Raw genomic sequence first — 18172 nt, 5'->3', positions numbered from 1 at the left:
ACTTAATGCTTTTATCCGTTAAAAAGGACGAAACAAAAGGACGTTTAATTACTCGTATTTTTTATTTGTAGTTAAGTTTCAGACAATGAGCAGAATTTCAACTTTGTTATCAATATTTCCTAGAAGAGTATTGTGTATCATCCTTAAGGAAGTAAATTAAATGTATTTAATGTTACATTATGAATTAAAATTATACTAATACTCCAGTCGATTAGACAAAACATGAAAATCAAAAATAATATTAGTAGATATTTTATCTGCTCCCACTCTAGTAAATAGACTATTAATATATTGTTTTTAAGGAGGTAAGTGGATTTTACCGTAGAAGTGGAAGTTCCTTCATTTTTCACTTATTTATTAACTGTAAAATACAGGTCGAAAGAGGTAAAATCAGTTTTCGAGAAATGAGCCATTATAATTGAAAAAAGCAAAGGATGTTGATGTAATTTATGGAGAATCCAAGATATATTTATAGATTTAAAGGTAGCTTCAATCAACTGTCAAATTGTTGCTCCAGGTATTTGTTAATTTCGTAAATTGTTTAATTACTAAACGTTAATTTTAGAAATTAATATTGCAGGTATAGGTTCTAATTGATCCAAAGAAACGTATCGAAAGAGAAAAATTTCAAAAAGTTAACTTTAGTTGCTCTTTATACAACTAACAAAATAGGACATGCAAAACAGCGTTATAAACAAATTGTCCCAGGATCGGGCAAAAGCCGCTCTGGAATTCGCTCTTTTTGCGTTAAATAAGGCTTATTTTTAGGTAATTAAAAAATATATATAAATCACCTACGCCTGTTTGTTCCCAAAATAGAAAAAAACAGTTTCCTGCAAATTCTATTCTTGGAGCGCTTTTATAAAAAATAAATGTTACGCCACTGTGTATAGCAGAAACAATAACATATTGCAAATTTTCAATGACTTTTAAGCACAACAGCTATATGAAAAGAAGATTTCAACTTTCTGCTACAACTAGTTATGAACCCTGTAAGTATAGTCGTATGACTTTTGAAAAAAACCTCTAGTTAGTAATCGAAGAGAGTTGTGGGCTCTACAAATTAAACAAAAAACAGTGAACAGCCGAACTCCGGCAACGAGAACGGTGCAAACACGAAAACACTATTTCAAGAAACTTTGTTGAAAAGCTATTACAATAGACATCGAAGAGTGGAATGAGATTTATAGTTAGCAATGCTTTTAACTTTTACTTTTGAATAATATCATAATCTTTCCGAATGAATGGATGGCTGGATTCGAGTCCATTTACGACTATCGACTTCGCGAGTTTCAGACATTGTCTGTTTGCGGAGTTTGTGTGTTCATGCCGAGGAGCTGTTTGTTGTGGATAACTAGTAAATTGTAAAATCAAATTGGTGAATGATATCTTAATGGATGTACATTTCCAGTAATGACAACAGTGTTAGTTACAAGAGACAAAAGTGGGGTAGATTTGCAGATTCAGATTTCATAATTGGTCGGAAAATAATAGTTTTGAAAAGCCAGCGATCGATGCGATGCTAAAAGTATCTATTAAACATACATATTTTCTTTAATTATTAGATCTTTTAGGTCTAAAATGAACTAATGCATCATCATCCCGAAGTTATATGCGTTAGATTTTATCTAAAATCCTTTGGTATGACATTAGTGCATACCTTAATACAACAGAAAAACCGAGTATTTTTTCTCGTTGTTATTACTAAAATTTCTTACACAACCGTTGAATGTACTAAACAGTTCCTGTACAATGAATCATTAGGCAACATTGTTCTTCCTCCCTTCCCGTTATTCAGTTCCGATCACAAGTTTTACGTTGTGTGACTGAATAGGCTGTCACACAACTCAAATATACGTATATAAAAGCATCAGTGACGTAGCTAAATCAAATAAAAGGGAATTTTATTTGGGCACTGGGGAAACGAAACTTCCGAATTAAATAAGTTCATGAACTAACAGTTTAACGTATTGGGATTTGAATTGTTGTTGCCTATACCGCGGGTTCGAGTCCCGTTCCACACCAATTTTATTCGTAAAGAGGAAGTAAACATGTTTCTTTCATGTACTATTATAACGACGTTAACACTGCTCGACTCTTGATCATTTTTCTAATTAATGAGGATTGACAGGTTTTTCACATTTGAACTACTATCAAAATAATGCCCAATCTTTCTGTTGATATTCTATGGCTGTTTGTTATGGATATTCTATACGTTTAGACTATATGGATTCCAATGGATGTCTTATGGAGATATTGATGACACAACTTTCCATATTCGTGCTCGATATTCTTGTAATTTTGACTATGTTTTCCTTACCTTTATTGGCTTAAGCTCTTCTTCTTCTACTCCAGCACACTTCTCCCTTCTTAGTTGGGCGCCAGCTCATATAAGCATATGTTTTCAATTTAGTTCAAAACTGGTATGCTAAGAAGGTCTCTATTCAATTTTAATCTTACCTCAACATAACTTCTATTTTTATTTACTCACTTCCTTTACTCAATTTTTTTTAACGACTCATCATCGAATTTCTTCAATCTTAATAATATTTATTCGTGTCTTTTAATCTAAAATCTCTTTTTTACCTGTGAATATGGCTGTGACAATTTATTAGAGGATAAAATATATCTAAAGATTTATTGCAAATCACAGCCTCAGCAAGGACCTGACAAGAGATAAATTGAAATTAATAAATAATAACAGCAAAACGTCAATATAACCATTGTTATCATTTAATTGTTATCATAGCTTTCTCGTTATTTTTTTGTTGAAATTTTCTCGCCTGTTACCCGAGATAAAATACATAAAAACCGCAGCAGCTTCTGATGGTAAGCCACTGGAAAGTTGCCTTTTCCTTTCCAGTAATCTTCAGGGCGCATCCGGTTCATTTCCCATTACACCTTAGTTTTCACCCTCTTTCTTTTGTTTTATCTGTGAATGCCCGAACAGGCGATGGTTGACGACAATTTAAGAAATTTCCATTATAATTTATTATCCATAATAAATGAACGGGGTAAGAATAAAATGTGACATTAAAATGCTTCAAATTCAGTTATATCGTAATTTAGCATAATAATGAGAACTTCCCCATGAACTCATTTTGTTGATGTCGCTAACTTAACCGGTATTCGAGATATTTAAGAGCTTTCTTTCTACATCTCAGACGTTATAAATAATAATTGCTTCAATGCTTACCTTGAAGAATAGAATCAACGTTACTTTAACCAATTCTTCAAAGTAGCTGCTCAATCAAGTTTCAAAAATGAAATATGAAATGCGGTTCTTAATAAATTAAAAATATAGATGTCAGTCTCGTTAGAGTAAAATTCTCCGAAGTAATTATCAATCACTAAATTTGAAAAGAACTGTATTCGAAAATGTAAGTGGTAAAGTTGTAAAAACGATATTTTTCATCAGAAATAATCACCTTTTACAAATATGGACAAACTATTTCCCAACGGAAACTTTTATATCTCCTTAGCTCTTTTCAAATATCAAAAAATCTCACTTTTCTTTATCTCGTACATTCTTATTTATTTTTTAAAATAATTTTCTTTCAAGGAGGTGTCAAACTGTCTTTTACCAAATGCAATGTAATAATTGTTTTTTTTTTTACAGAAAAAGAAAGAGAAAAAATGTTTCTCATATGATATACCCCTCTTGAATGATACTGCAAATATAATCGGCCATTTTTTAGATACTTCTTCAATTGGAGCAAGAACATTCTTTCGTCTCAATTCAAAAACATGCATGTATAGGCATATTTATATTTTCTTTCTGGCCATATTACTCTTTGAATATTGTATATAGGATTCAGAACGGGAAGGTATCCTTCCCAGGATGAGTAAAGGTTGTTAGTTTAGGTTAGAAAAGTTATTAAATAAAAATAATCAACAATAAAATGATTCCTCATTGCTGCACTGCACTGCTAGACAATTTGTCAAAAACTGAAATTTACGGCCAGTCGCACTGTGCTGCTCTGTTTGTACTCCGTTTGCCCGCGCGCGCATTCTTCAAGTGGGCGTATACATTTCTACCACATCCACGTTTAGTTCGACCAGACCTGTGTATGGGTATGGCTAAATAAATATGAGAACAAGTTGCCTAGCTCCTTGGCCTTCGATTGAGATCGGAAAGACTATACCGTCAACGAGAAGTTAATAATCCATTATAAAAAACCTGTATCGAATACATACAATACAGGGTGTTAAAAAAAGAGTGTAAAATATTTCAGGAGGCAATAGTATGAACCAAAATAAGCAGAAAAGCCTCAATACATGGATCCGCAAAGTAACGGTTGCGGAGATATGGAATGTTTTATGTTTTTTAGCCCCTTTTTTTATTTTGCAAAAACGTTGTGTATTTTCTTATAATAGTTGGTTGATGTTTAGTGAAATAAACAGTACGTATTTGACAGTTGTTCTCAGTGCACAAGTTTTCTTTCGCTATGGCTGGTTACTCTAACGCAGAATTAACAGACATGCATTTCATGTATGGTCGTGCTAATGGGAACGCCACCGAAGCGCGACGTCTTTATGTTGACGCTTATCCAAATCGCCAGATTCCTTCACAACGCATGTTTGGAAGAATTCACCAAAGATTGCGTGATACCGGTTCCTTGAGCAAACAGTGCCATTTATCCGGAAGACCAAGGTCGGTATCCACTCCTAGAGCAGAAGAAGAAATTCTAGCACTGGTAGAGCAGAATCCAGGTACGAGTGTGCGGAGAATATCAGCCGAGGTAGGAATTAGTGGTCCTCTTGTTTGGAGAATCCTTCACGAGCAACTGCTTTATCCATACCATGTGCAACGAGTACAGGCCTTAAATCCAATAAATGATCATCAAGCACGTTTGGTTTTTTGCCGCTGGTTTCTACGTCATGATGCTGAAGACCCTCGTTTTCTTGCAAACATTCTTTTTACTGATGAGGCCGGGTTCACAAGAAATGGAGTGTTTAATTTTCACAATACGCATATTTGGGCCGACGAAAATCCTCATGCTCTAATAGAATCTGGACATCAGGCACGTTTTTCATTAAACATTTGGATGGGTATTGTAGGTGACAGGTTTCTAGGTCCTGTTGTTTTACCAAACCGATTAACAGGCGCTGCTTACCTCAACTTTCTGCAGAACACACTGTATGAGTTTTTGGAAGACATTCCTTTGAATCAGAGGCAACAAATGTGGTTCCAGCATGATGGTGCTCCAGCTCATTTTTCCATGGCCGTTAGAGAGCATTTACACCAAACTTTTCCACATAGATGGGTAGGAAGGGCCGGACCTGTTTTATGGCCTCCAAGATCGCCTGATCTGAACCCTCTAGATTTCTTTGTTTGGGGATATTTGAAGACATTAGTGTATGGTACTCCTGTAAATAGCCTGGAAGAGCTGCAGCTACGGATTAATCAAAAGTGTCAAGAAATCCAAACCAAGGAGGGTGTTTTCGAAAGAGTTCGAATATCGTTGAGACGAAGATGTCGTGCCTGCTTGGAAATGGACGGAGAGCACTTTGAACATCTTCTGTAACTTTGTTTTTTGTTTGTTAAAAGCTTCCTTTGTCGGTTTATTCCTAATATAAAACGTTTGAAAAATGAATAGTGGTCCATATCTCCGCAACCGTTACTTTGCGGACCCATGTTTATTAAGACTTTTATGCTTATTTTGGTTCATACTATTACCGCCTGAAATATTTTACACTCTTTTTTTTACACCCTGTATATCCTTTGTCTAGAAGTATGTATTATAAAACATACATATTTTTTATTAATAACGAATTTAATTTTATTTTTAGTAAATTTAATGGAAAACATACCCACGTAGTTACAATCTTGACTATGTTTCATATCCAGCTCTGAAATGAAATATCTCAAACCCTTCCTAATTCCAATGCCACCGAGTACATTTTGATCAAATACATGAACATTACTGCTATGCTGCAGTTTGATTATACTCATAAACACTAATAATGAACGTGTTTAAACTTGTAAAATTCAAAGCGTTTTAATTTTAGTACACATTTTTGTAGTAATCTTCCGACGAATATTTTTTTTGTGTATTGTGTTGCTTTGAATTGGTGTGTGTTAGGAAGAATCCATAACGGCAGATCTCACACAGAAAGTAAAGATTCCGTTTCAGGCAACACCTGCGGTCCAGTTCGGTGATTTATTAAGACTTCTTAACGGGAATTCTAGGGGGGGCACGACAATAGAATGATGTACGAGAGAAGTCTGCGGTTGGACCCAACATCCGTGAATCAACACTCATGTTTACCAGAGACAGCAGTGGCAGAGGCAAAAAGCCGGATTGCGAATCAACACCCAGATTTATGGTCTCATTATTTAACGCGCCGACCATTATTCCCCAGCTGGTACAGTGCAACGCAATAATGGCTACTGAAGTTGCACTTATTGGAAACACACACCACCTACTGCGATTGCAGCTATTGACAACTCGGTTTAACGTTGAATGCTATCTCGCCCTTGCCGTTTGTCTTTTTCTGTTTGTGCGTGTCGTATAGAAGAAGTATAAGGTAGAACGTGTCCTTAAGAGAAGGGATTAATATTTAAAAAAAATACTGTATAATATTCAGATGAGTGTAATAGCCTAACTACATGGAATACAATAAAATGTAACATTATTTAATTAGATAAAAAAATTTAAGAAATTAATTAGTGAATTGTGAATCAGTTTCTGATAATGTATAAAAACCTTCATTAGGAAACGCATATACTGAGTTCGTCTGTCGGAGCATAACAAAGAAAATGTTTCAGATGGAGATTCTAAAACTAAAAATATGGAACATTAAAGATGAGTAGCGTCGAAATAGTGATATATTAAAAGATACAGAGCCTTCACAGATCACTACAAGTAATTTTATCTTCTTTACGTTAGCAATTAAGTTTCGGTAAAACTAAAAATTATTAATACAATAACATCAAATTTACATTAAAACACAACTATCTGTTTCAACAGCTGGTGCAAGCAAATTCAAGTTTAAATTTAATATCAAAATAGAGAACTTTAACAGTTGAATATTTGAAAAAATCTGTGGAATCTTAAATATAATATCTCTACTCCTCATTCTAACTACGAGAATTAGCCCAGAAGTCGGAGACTTGTGCGGGAGAGGAGGCGGCATATTATTATTACGCAGGCCGCATTTGCGCCCAGGAACGACTTATGTTGGTAGGCCCTAACCACCATTCAGTGCAGGAATGAGGGAAACCTGGAAAACCTCATTAATTAGGGGGGTGGTTAAATGCCAACCGGTGTCAATCTCTCACATTGACCCAAGCCAACATTCTTCCACCCTACCATACCTGCACAGAGGGTGCCAATCCCCCGTACAAGCATAGCTAATTTACGGTCTACCGGCCGCGGGAATCGAACCCGGGCAGAAATTTGCACACGATTTAAGTACTGACGCCTTAACCCGTGCGGCTATCGACCGATAATATTTAATATTTATACTTTTTTATTTAATTAAACCATGGATACTTTGAAAAAAGAGAGGTACCTACTATATCTCAATTTATTCCAGTTTAATAAATTACCATTTCATAGTCCAACACAGTGGAATTTTGTTTTTTCTTTTGCAACAAAACAAAATTATACTTAGCAGCGGCATACAATCACTATTTCAAATTTTCTATCGAATTTTAAATCATCAGCATTGTTGAGGCAATTTAAACGTCCCGCTGCTGTAAGCGCCATCATACGTTACAATAGGGACATATAGTCAATTTGCGGGGAGCTGAGAGTGGAGACTAGATAAGAGCGGTGAGCAATGCTGTTTGACTTGTTTACTCATGCTCGACCATTTTGTCTGTTAAAGTCTGCATCATTGTAGTGTAGCATTCATTGAATAAAGGTGATAATCGAACTAAAGTTTCTATGCTCATTGGGAGTAAAAAGTTAATACAGTCCACCAGCTATTGGCAAGATATAAGCTAGGTTAGGGTTCCTATGTAACTAGTATAAATTAAACATTTTGAATACATACAAACACTAGAGAGAGCCTTTGATGAATAATAAAAACAACAATAGTCCTAAATTGGAACCCTGAGGCACCCCAGAATAGGTATAATATTTGCCATGTGTCTAACAATAAAATGTCTGTTGAACTTAATTTTATATTTTTCATAGAACATTTCTTGTGTCTGTTCTGCTGTAAAGTTCTTTTCATTGTTTTAATTACACTTTCTATATAATTTTCGAAACCGAGAGAGTTGCATCAACCAAATTTGGACAGGACATACCTAATCCAATGCGAAACATTAGCTTAATGTTAAAAATGTTGTCACCGCCGTTCTTAGGGGTGAAAATTCAAAATATCGAAATCGAGAGAGATGCATTAACCAAATTTTGACATGACATAGCCAATACAATGCGAAACATCACCTTACTGTAGAAAATGTTGTCACCGCCGTACCCTTCAAAATATTCGTGAGGTACCTAATATAAGTGAACATTCTCTAAATTATGATGCCAAAGAGAAAATGAAGACAAGATTCTCATACTGTACGTGCTTTTTCGAACCAAGGAATTAAATTTGCTATCAGTGTGAAATTCTATGAAGCTAAATCAGCGTTATCCTAAGCTGAAAATACCGTATAATGACGTTCAAATCTCTCATCCGGACTGATACGTACTTCCGTTTATCAAAAGAAATGCAACATTTTCTCTCCGGTGTAAATAACGCGGAGTTACGTGCCGGGAATACTATCCAGTAACTTAGAACTTGGATCTCAACTGGGCAAGAGTCTCAAGTGAGCGTGGCGCTATCCGAAGGTAAGCGGAGAGCAGGCTATACACAACAATCAGAAGGGGCTATCATTAGTCGGCTGCGTCTTTAATTGCTTCCTTAAATAAATACTTGAGGTAGCTCCGGTAGCCCAAGAAAAACGTTAATACGGCGCTGAACTTCATAATTAACGTTGTTTGGATCAAATTTTCTTTCCAAGGGAGCCACGAAATTGATTACTTTGGCTTGGCAGTCATGTCGGCCGATGTAATGAGTGCTTGTTCTTTCCCAGCGTTTAACGATTTGTGCGGAGAATAACGAATAAAAATCTAGTGTGTGTTGGCTGGTACAAGACTGGTTTACTGCATGCTAGAGTTCTTTTACTTTTTTTTTTCAGTGTTTGTTTGCTGTACTGTGCAGCAGTCCAAATTGGCCTTTCGATATGTCTAGAGCATTAATTAGCTGCAAAATACGACTAAATATCTGGCTCTTGGCAGTACTTATTATTACGGTAAATATACAGGGTGACCAGAAATTAAGCCTCGTATCCTTTGGTGAATTTTAAAGGGAGTTTTCGTAGAAAGTTTTTATCTAGTACGTTTTGTTAAAAAGATACACTTAATACGCTTTGTACAAAAGATACACTTAAAAAAATGGTTTTACATATACAGGGTGATTCATTAACAATGGGAAAATTGAAAGCTGAATATACTATACGTGAAATGGTGACCATTGGCGTAAACATGCCTTATCCGAAAGTTGATAGTTTCGGAAATACAGGGTGTTGAAAGTTAAAATTTTAAATCGTTTTTTTGCGATTATTCTGAAAATATGTAGGTTAGGAACTTGAAAATTTGTGAAACTATATTTTTTTAAGCGAAAAATAAGATGCCTGCTGCAATTTCAGCGTTGTTCATAGAGGGCGCCACTTACGACAAATTTTACCGAAAATTTAGTTAATAACTTTTTACCCTGCATGTCTAACATGAAACTTGATTCAAAATCTGAAAGAGCAATCATTTTTCCATTAATTACGTATTCTCGTTTCATTTCGGTAACTTGATCCGTTTTCGAGAAAAACCGATTTAACGAACACTATGTTTTGATAATACGAGAAATTAAAAGCAAAACAAACTAAGTGTTTCTTCATGTTATTACAATAATTAACAATAAAACAAATGAAATACGTAATAATGATTTAAAGTAATTGTTCGAAGAATCCACCGTTGACACCGATACACTTTACACAACGGTTTCTGAGAGATCATCGGGTTTGAAACAACATATTGAGATTGCGTCTGACTTCGTTGGCAGCGATTTGTATTCTTTGCCACAACTCTTTATGCGAAGCAATAGATTATTTGTAAACTATATCTTTCAATCGACACCAAAAAGAAAAATCAAGAGGATTGAAGTCCGGACTTCTGGGTGGCCAAGCAAAAATGCTGATATAACCAATCCAGCGATTTGGAAAAACTGCATCTAAATATGCACGCACTAGCCGAGACAAATGCGGTGGAGCTCCGTCGTGCTTGACCACATGTCTCTTCTTAAATAAAGTAGAACTTTTTCACGCCGTTTTATTTTTTCGGTACAAAAAAATTATGACTGACTATTTAGTATTAGAGTAATTAAGTTTTTAAAACATCAATAATGAATAAGTTCGCTTGAATGGGTCAATGTGGCAACGTCGCACTGACTAAATTGAGAAAATCAGCGCGAAAGTTGATGCTTGGAGGTTTGGTAATATTATCTCTAATCCCCCCCCCCACACACACACACACATGTTCAACGCTCTTTCTTTGCCGCGCAGCACTATCTGTCTCTCTCGTACCTTAACCGAGAAACGAGTGAACTACCTTAAACCACATTTTATTCGAATATCGGAGATCAGTTCGTTTTTTAAGTTTTACCCGAAAATCAGGCTTTTTTTCGAAAAACATAAGAGAGTAGTAGATTGCAGAAAATTGAAAGAGGAATCCGAAAATATTATGATTGTTACCGTATCTCGGCTACTGGAGCACGTAAATTTTAGGAAAAGGCATCAGATTTTGGACAATGTTTATATAAATACATGTGCCCCATTTCAAATTATTTCACTTACTAGTTTATAAATTATTTAAAGAAATAAAAATATTTTTTAAGTTTAACACCCTGTATCTTTTTAACGAAGCGTCTCAGAAAAAAATTAATTATAACAAAGACTCTCTTTAATATTCATCAAAGAATACGAAGTTCCATTTTGGGTCACCGTTTGTGAATCACCCTGTATAGGTCTGTTGGTTTTAATGTAAAATGTCATAACATTATCGCATGCATTCTTCGATTCTACATGCATTCCATTTCTATGGTTTGTCAAGTTTTAGAACTGTAACTTGAAAATGATATACAGAAAAAATTGTATTAGAAATTGTATTCGGCAATGCTGACTATAATTTAGATATAAAATACGACTGACTACAATTTGTGCCACAAGTTAATACAAAATAAACGAAACAGCACAAAGTTAAACAGTGAACAGTTTAAATTTAACCAGAATTCAATCCTGTTTCGAACGCCTACGAAGGGATCGGAGGTTAGCCTCCGCTGTTCAGTTAATATCTCATTGCTGCCTCTGAAAAGCTACTACTGCCAGTTGACTTCGTACCTGGTATGATATGACGAGATGGTAAACGAGTAGAAAACAAACTGCCACATTAATTCGGCGAAACAGGAATGACCGAATACATTATCACTGATTCATTTTCTTACATGTTTATATTATTTTCCATTCAGTAAACCTTATAATGTATTGAAATGAACACACTGTATTTCAGGACACGACACAGAGTAATAGTAGAGAAAGAATTCATGAAATTATAACGTAGATAATAAAATCACATCGCAATATGTCGGAGAGAAAGTGCGCAGTACGAAAACAATATCTAATGGATACAAGTGACCAATAAAAAAAGGACAAATCAGAAAATTTACCTTCTAACGGAAAACAACACAGCATCGTTTCGAAGTAAACAAGTTGGAGGAGAAACTAGTTGGTCCCAGACACAGGTTAGGGGTGCATGTTATCCTGTAGCTCCCCAAATAACATCGTAGAAAACCAGGACGCAACCAACTCACAAAAAAACCATCCACAAGAGACGAGAACAGCTGTTTCACCCACGACTAAAAAGCGAGGTTAGAGTGAATATTGGACATTCCAACGCCGAGATAATGGAAAATGTAAGTCCAGTTGCCTAAGCATACTCTCCAAAACCTAAATTAGAGTGTTTACAAATTCGAATTAAAAACATTTTGTGAAATCAAAAACTGTATTTCAAACCATAGACAATATCAGTGAATAGAAATTAAAATCATATTTTAGAACATTTCATAGTATAAGGATTAGTTAAGTTTCTGTGTTCTTAATTTAAGTTAATTTGTTTCGTAATACATTTAAAACAATACAAATTGGTTAACCAAATATTTTCAAAATTAAGTTAGGTAGAGATAAGAAAATTTGATCAGTTATTTATTCATGTAAAAGTCCATAACATATCTAGTTTCTGTGTTTCTTTAAAACATTGTTCGGATTTTAAAATGAATAGTTAATAAATGTCACATTGTTAAAATCGTTAAAAATTTGCCTTCATTCAGTGCTTCTTACTCAAATCTATAGTGATAGTCAATTTGAATAATATTGAACCCGCTTCTCTGAGATAAGAACTCATGCTAGTATTCTGAATAAGTGTTTTTTGAGGGACAGTGTATCATTGATTACTAAACATTTCTATCTACACTGTAATAAAGTGTACACTGTAAATATTATTTATGCAAGATAAAGCTGGCGGAGGAGAGATAAGCCAAAACCAAGGTAAGAAAAGTATAATTCGTTGAAATTTGTCATTGTTATTGCTTAACTTTATCATGAGAACCTGCATCCAATAAAAAATTTGATTTCAACACACACAAATTACATTCTACACAATAAAAGGCGTCCAAAAGAATATTTAATCATTAAACATTACAAAAATTATAGATTATACTACATAATACATAACAAACAAATAAACATAAATAACACAAAATTAAATCAAATTAAAAATTAAAATAAATATAAAATTAATAGTGTGTTTCAGTGTTTAATGACGGTTCAGAGACACTAAACAAATACTCGTAACTCTAATACTATGTAGCTACAAATCACCGTAAGGTTATTGCATTATTAATTACTTGCACACTAAAGAAACATACGTTTCGAAATACGTTTCTGTTACATTTTGCACATCATCAGAACCTGAGAGATTTAAACACAAAAATAATGAATTATTAAAAATTCTAATTCCCGTCCACAAGATCCAAGAAAACAATGGAGGGGTGTATGTACTAATTACGTTGGGCTTAATATATAATATAAGAACTTACAGTAATCACACTATTGATCAAGGTCACCTGTCCAATCAACGCGAGGCTCGTTTTCTTATAGCGCGCCTACTGTAACTTTAATAAAATGCATGCTTCAGCAAATCGCTGGCGAAGATTACTGAAGCGCGTGTTTCTGCATTAAACCTATTAATTGAATTAAAATACTGCATAACAGTTTCACGGGAACGTGAAATATTCGATAGTTTTTTCATTGAATAAAAAAAACGCGCATAGCGACACGAAGCATATTGCCGCATAAATATAACTTTTACAATCTCCATGCTTATTCAACAGCGTATATTTGCATAGAATCGTCACGCAACCTTAATTTACTTGTCAAATAGCTCTATTTTTCAGATAACAGTGACACACCACAACGTTGTTTATAAAATGTACACAAAGTACCTAACATCGATAAACGCAATCTCGTCGTGCAGACTCATTCTGAAATTTATTGCTGGTAGTGGCGCACGGCATTATATCAGGACATAAAAAGTACGTTTTATACAGTGCGTACGATGTAAATGAAAGCTCGTTTATTCAATCAATAATTACTATCTGCAAAAATATTTGCCAGGTAGTGCCAGAAGAAAAATACTGGTGTTTCTGAAATGTCACTGCCAGCATATTTCATGGAGAAGTCAAGAACTTTAAAGTCACCGGCGAGTTTGTGCAGTGAATACTCAATGATTAAGTCAAGTATTCATTAAGTCATAGAGGAGAACGTGAATATATCAAAATACCCCAAGCTGAGACCATTTGAATCGTAAAAATGACGGCTATACACCTAAAAAGTCAAACGTTTTTACAAGAGAACAAGTCAACGATTTTCTCGTTCAGGCACCCGATAACACATATTTATTTGCTAATGAAGGTAGTGACGGTCTTAGGCATTACAGGAGCATGCCGTTCTGATGAGTTATGCAAACTGACTTTGGACGTCAATTTCAAAAATTTCGATGACATTATTGTAGTTACAATTTCAGATTCTAAAAATGGTATGTCACGTACGTTTACAATTACTTCTCGTCTGGGTTCTGTTTCAAACCTAGAAATATTCAAGCAATATATCAAGATTAGATTAGAAATTGAACCGGAATTTTAACATTGTTTTATGCGCTTTCAAGCAGGTAGATGTTACAACCAACCAGTCGGCAAGAATACCCTTTCTATGGTTCTTAATAATATCGCACAATTCTTGAAACTAGAACATACTGAAACATATACAGACCATTCATTCCAAAGAACATCGGCGACGTTACTGGCTAATACAGGAGTTGATGTATTAGCAATCAAGAGATATGGTGGGTGGAAATCAGCCACAATTGCAGAAAGTTATGTTGGTGACAGTTTAAGTAACAAAAATGAACTAGTCAACATGATTCTTTACAATGACACTTCAACTCCAGGTTCTAGTAGTACATCGTGACTGAAATGGAGCAGTCAAATCATTTTGAGAAAAATGTGACAATTAGAAAACGCGAGGGGAATAATTATCCAGATTTTATAAATGTTACTAAATGTAATAATTATACAATTACTATAAATATTCATTCATAATCTATATTAATATTATAAAGAGGAAAGATTTGTGTTTTTGTATGTATGTATGTTTGTTACGAATAAACTCAAAAACTACTGGACGGATTTCGATAATTCTTTCACCATTAGAATGCTACATTATCCCTGAGTAACATAGGCTATATTTTTTTATATCCCAAAATGTTTAAAATAAATGTCCACCCGTGCGAAGCCGGGACGGGCCGCTAGTAATTAATAAAATGTAATGTTTATCAAATATTTCTATTTATTTGTTCATAAAATATGCATTTATAACTCGAAATCGCTTTTTTCCCTAGGAAGGTAAGTTACCTCACTTACCCCTCGTTGAACATAGCAACTTCCACTTCTACGGTAAAATCCCCTAACCTCCTTAAAAACAATGTATTTACTATAGTGGGAGCAGTTTTTATTGAAGACAAAATTAAAATTACATTGAATAATTATTTAAATTTATTGGAGCTACTATATCACTTTCTGCCATTGTAGAATTTCCTTGTAAAATCTTGTTTGGAAATTTATTTTATTTATATGATTATCCCTCAGCTACAGAGGATGAACGCCAACCACCGTGCCTTTTTAAACATAAAGTACCTATTCCTTGTTTGCCAGTATAGTATCCGGTATAAGTTGAGGGAGCCAGCAATTTTAAGCATTGTGCAATTTTACTGGGTCAACTTCTTATGGTATTTCTACACATTGGTCGTAATGCTAAATATGTTTTATAAACTTCCAAATAATTACCTGCCTCTTTTCCTTGATTTGTTATTGTAAACGTTCGTGATATATGCGTTTTGGTATCGCTAATTCGAGTCAATTTGTTATTTCTAAAACATTTTTAGTTAATGTACTGAACAATTGTAGATCAGGAGACTTCGCTATTTAAGTGGAAAATTGGAGTTTATGAGCGCAATTCGGATTTAAAAAACAAAAGTCCTGTATTATGCAAAACAGAGTGGGCTGTGCGAGCGTTAAAACGGTTCCGCAGGCAACTCTAAAAGTTTTTTGAAACAGCCATTTAGAAAAATGGATAAAAAGCGTGCCTCCGTCTACCTGCTTTCCACTACACACCTCTATAAATCACGAACGAATCCGTCATGTTTGTATGATTTAGAGCCCATTTTAAATTAACTCGTAAATCTAAAAAGTGAGCGAATGTGAGAGGCACGCCGCTCGTTGTAGTCGATTTTTTTCACGGAGAGAATAAAATAGTGCCGAGCGTCAGGCAAAAAGTTGAGGAAATCTTTCCTCAGTTGAGGAATTTTTATATGTATAAAATTATGCTATAAAATGCTATAAAATTATGAAAAGTATGAATTAAATACAGTTAAATTTAAATCTGCCTTAATTGTTTAAATTCGTGATATCATTTAAATGTACAATTTGATTAGTACCTACAAATGAAAGATGAATAAAATTATTAGTTGACTTGGAACAAACAGTAGCGCATCGCAGACCGCGCATCTTTCTCATTCACGAACGTCAGTTTTGTTTTCGACTTGGTGACGTAAACTGCTCCCTAGCTCTCTTGATTTTGTTATTTCATACGCACTAGGGAGAAAAGCATAAATTGTCAGCTTTGAGCAGTATAAATAATAGCAACTGCTAAGTTGACCAAAAGCACTACTTAAAAATACTTAGAAGCAAGTTGTATTCATCGTGGTTTAATGTACAATTAATAAGTCTTGTAAAGAATAAGCCTGGAAATCTTATAAAAAATTAATCCATTTTAAACATGTCCTCTCTCAGTATGGCATTGTGAATGGCAGATCTGCTACATTTAATCTAATATGTGCTAACCAAGTTATTAATGAAATTATGGATCAATGAGGTCAGGTGGATATGATGTACACACATTTTTTCAAAGCATTAGATAAATTAGATTACATTATACAAGCTTGAATATTGTGGCATGAGTAAATCTTTTTTACACTTCTTGAATTCATATTATTTAATCAAACATTAGGCGTGTCTCAGGGTTCGATATTCTGCCCACTCTTTATTATTCTTTTCATCAATGATATCTCGAAGAATTTTAATGTCTACTTTTTACTGGAGGCTGATGATTTAAAAATCTACGCTACTCTCAAATCTGTATCTGATTGTAAACAACTTCGTACCGTTTCCATCATTTCCAAGGTGAATATGCTTAATTTAATGACTATACAGCGTGTTTATGAAATAAGTGCATTCCTTGAAAAGGGTGATAAGGGACATGAAAATGAGCAGCTTTTATTTATCAATTAATGGTCTAAATGCTGTTTTCGAGAAAATTAACCATAAATGTAAGCCGACCCTGTGCATCTTGTGCACGTGTGTTGTGTGTTGCAGTATTACTTAGCCGGCGTATAAAAGTAACACTACCGTGTGGACGTGTACTACGTGAATTATTACACCCCATGTACAAAGGGTTCAGGCATTAAATAACAATGATTTTCAGCCCCGTGTGGAATTTTGTCAGTGGTTTCGACATCAAATAGCAGAAGATCCGGATTTTACAAGCAAGGTGCTTTTTACAGATGAATGTTGTTTTACTAGAGACGCCATACTAAATTTTTACAACATTCACTATTGGTGTGATGCAAATCCTCAGGATCTCGGTTCCATCAACGGTTTTCAGTAAATGTGTGGTGTTTTTATATGTGTATACTCTTTAATATCTACCAAATATATAAGTATGCTAAAGAAGCAATTTCATAGACAAGTTAGTAAATATTTGTCTAAAAATAAAGGTACTAAAAATAAATAATATGTACATACGTATTTCACATTATAATCATTAAATATTACTTTATTATTATTACTTCATGTTCTTATCTCTGATCACTTTGGACCAAGATCAATACGAAATCAGTTACAGCTTTTTTATCATTTTCTAGTTTAAGTTCATGATTTTTATTATGCTGGAAATAAGTCGGAGAACAGAGTGCTTTTCCTGGGCTTAAAAACTGACAGGAAACTGTACATGCTAATTATAAAGAGCCATTTATACATTTTACATTTACATGTTTCTTAATGCTGAAGGAAATTATATGTTGAAGTAAGCTTTTAATTGGTTTTTGCGATAAAATCTACTGAGTCAGCATATACGCTGAATAATTCTGAAATGGATTTTTATAATTTCAGTCGTAAAAGGTGAAACAACAAATTCTGCCCAGAGAAATTAATAAGATTTTAGGACTTACTGGGCAATTGCAAATGCAATATTTATGAAAACCGCTAGAGTTGAACGACGTATCATTTAAAAAAAATAATGAAAAATAAATAAAACAATGTAATTATTGCGACAGAAGCAGTTATTAAGAATAGTCTATAGTTAATAAACTCCAGACAGGAAGACATAAAAAGCAGAAGAAAGAAAATACAAGTAGGTACAAGTTGAGGCAACAAAAGTTTGTGCAGTAGGCAATGCTACTGAGCCAGATCAATTTTCGACTGATGATACAGGGTGTCACAGTTTTAGTCT

The sequence above is a fragment of the Anoplophora glabripennis genome, unplaced genomic scaffold (assembly GCF_000390285.2).
Source record: "Anoplophora glabripennis isolate ALB-LARVAE unplaced genomic scaffold, Agla_2.0 scaffold157, whole genome shotgun sequence".
Taxonomy (NCBI): Eukaryota; Metazoa; Arthropoda; class Insecta; order Coleoptera; family Cerambycidae; genus Anoplophora; species Anoplophora glabripennis.
This window is presented reverse-complemented; position numbering follows the sequence as displayed.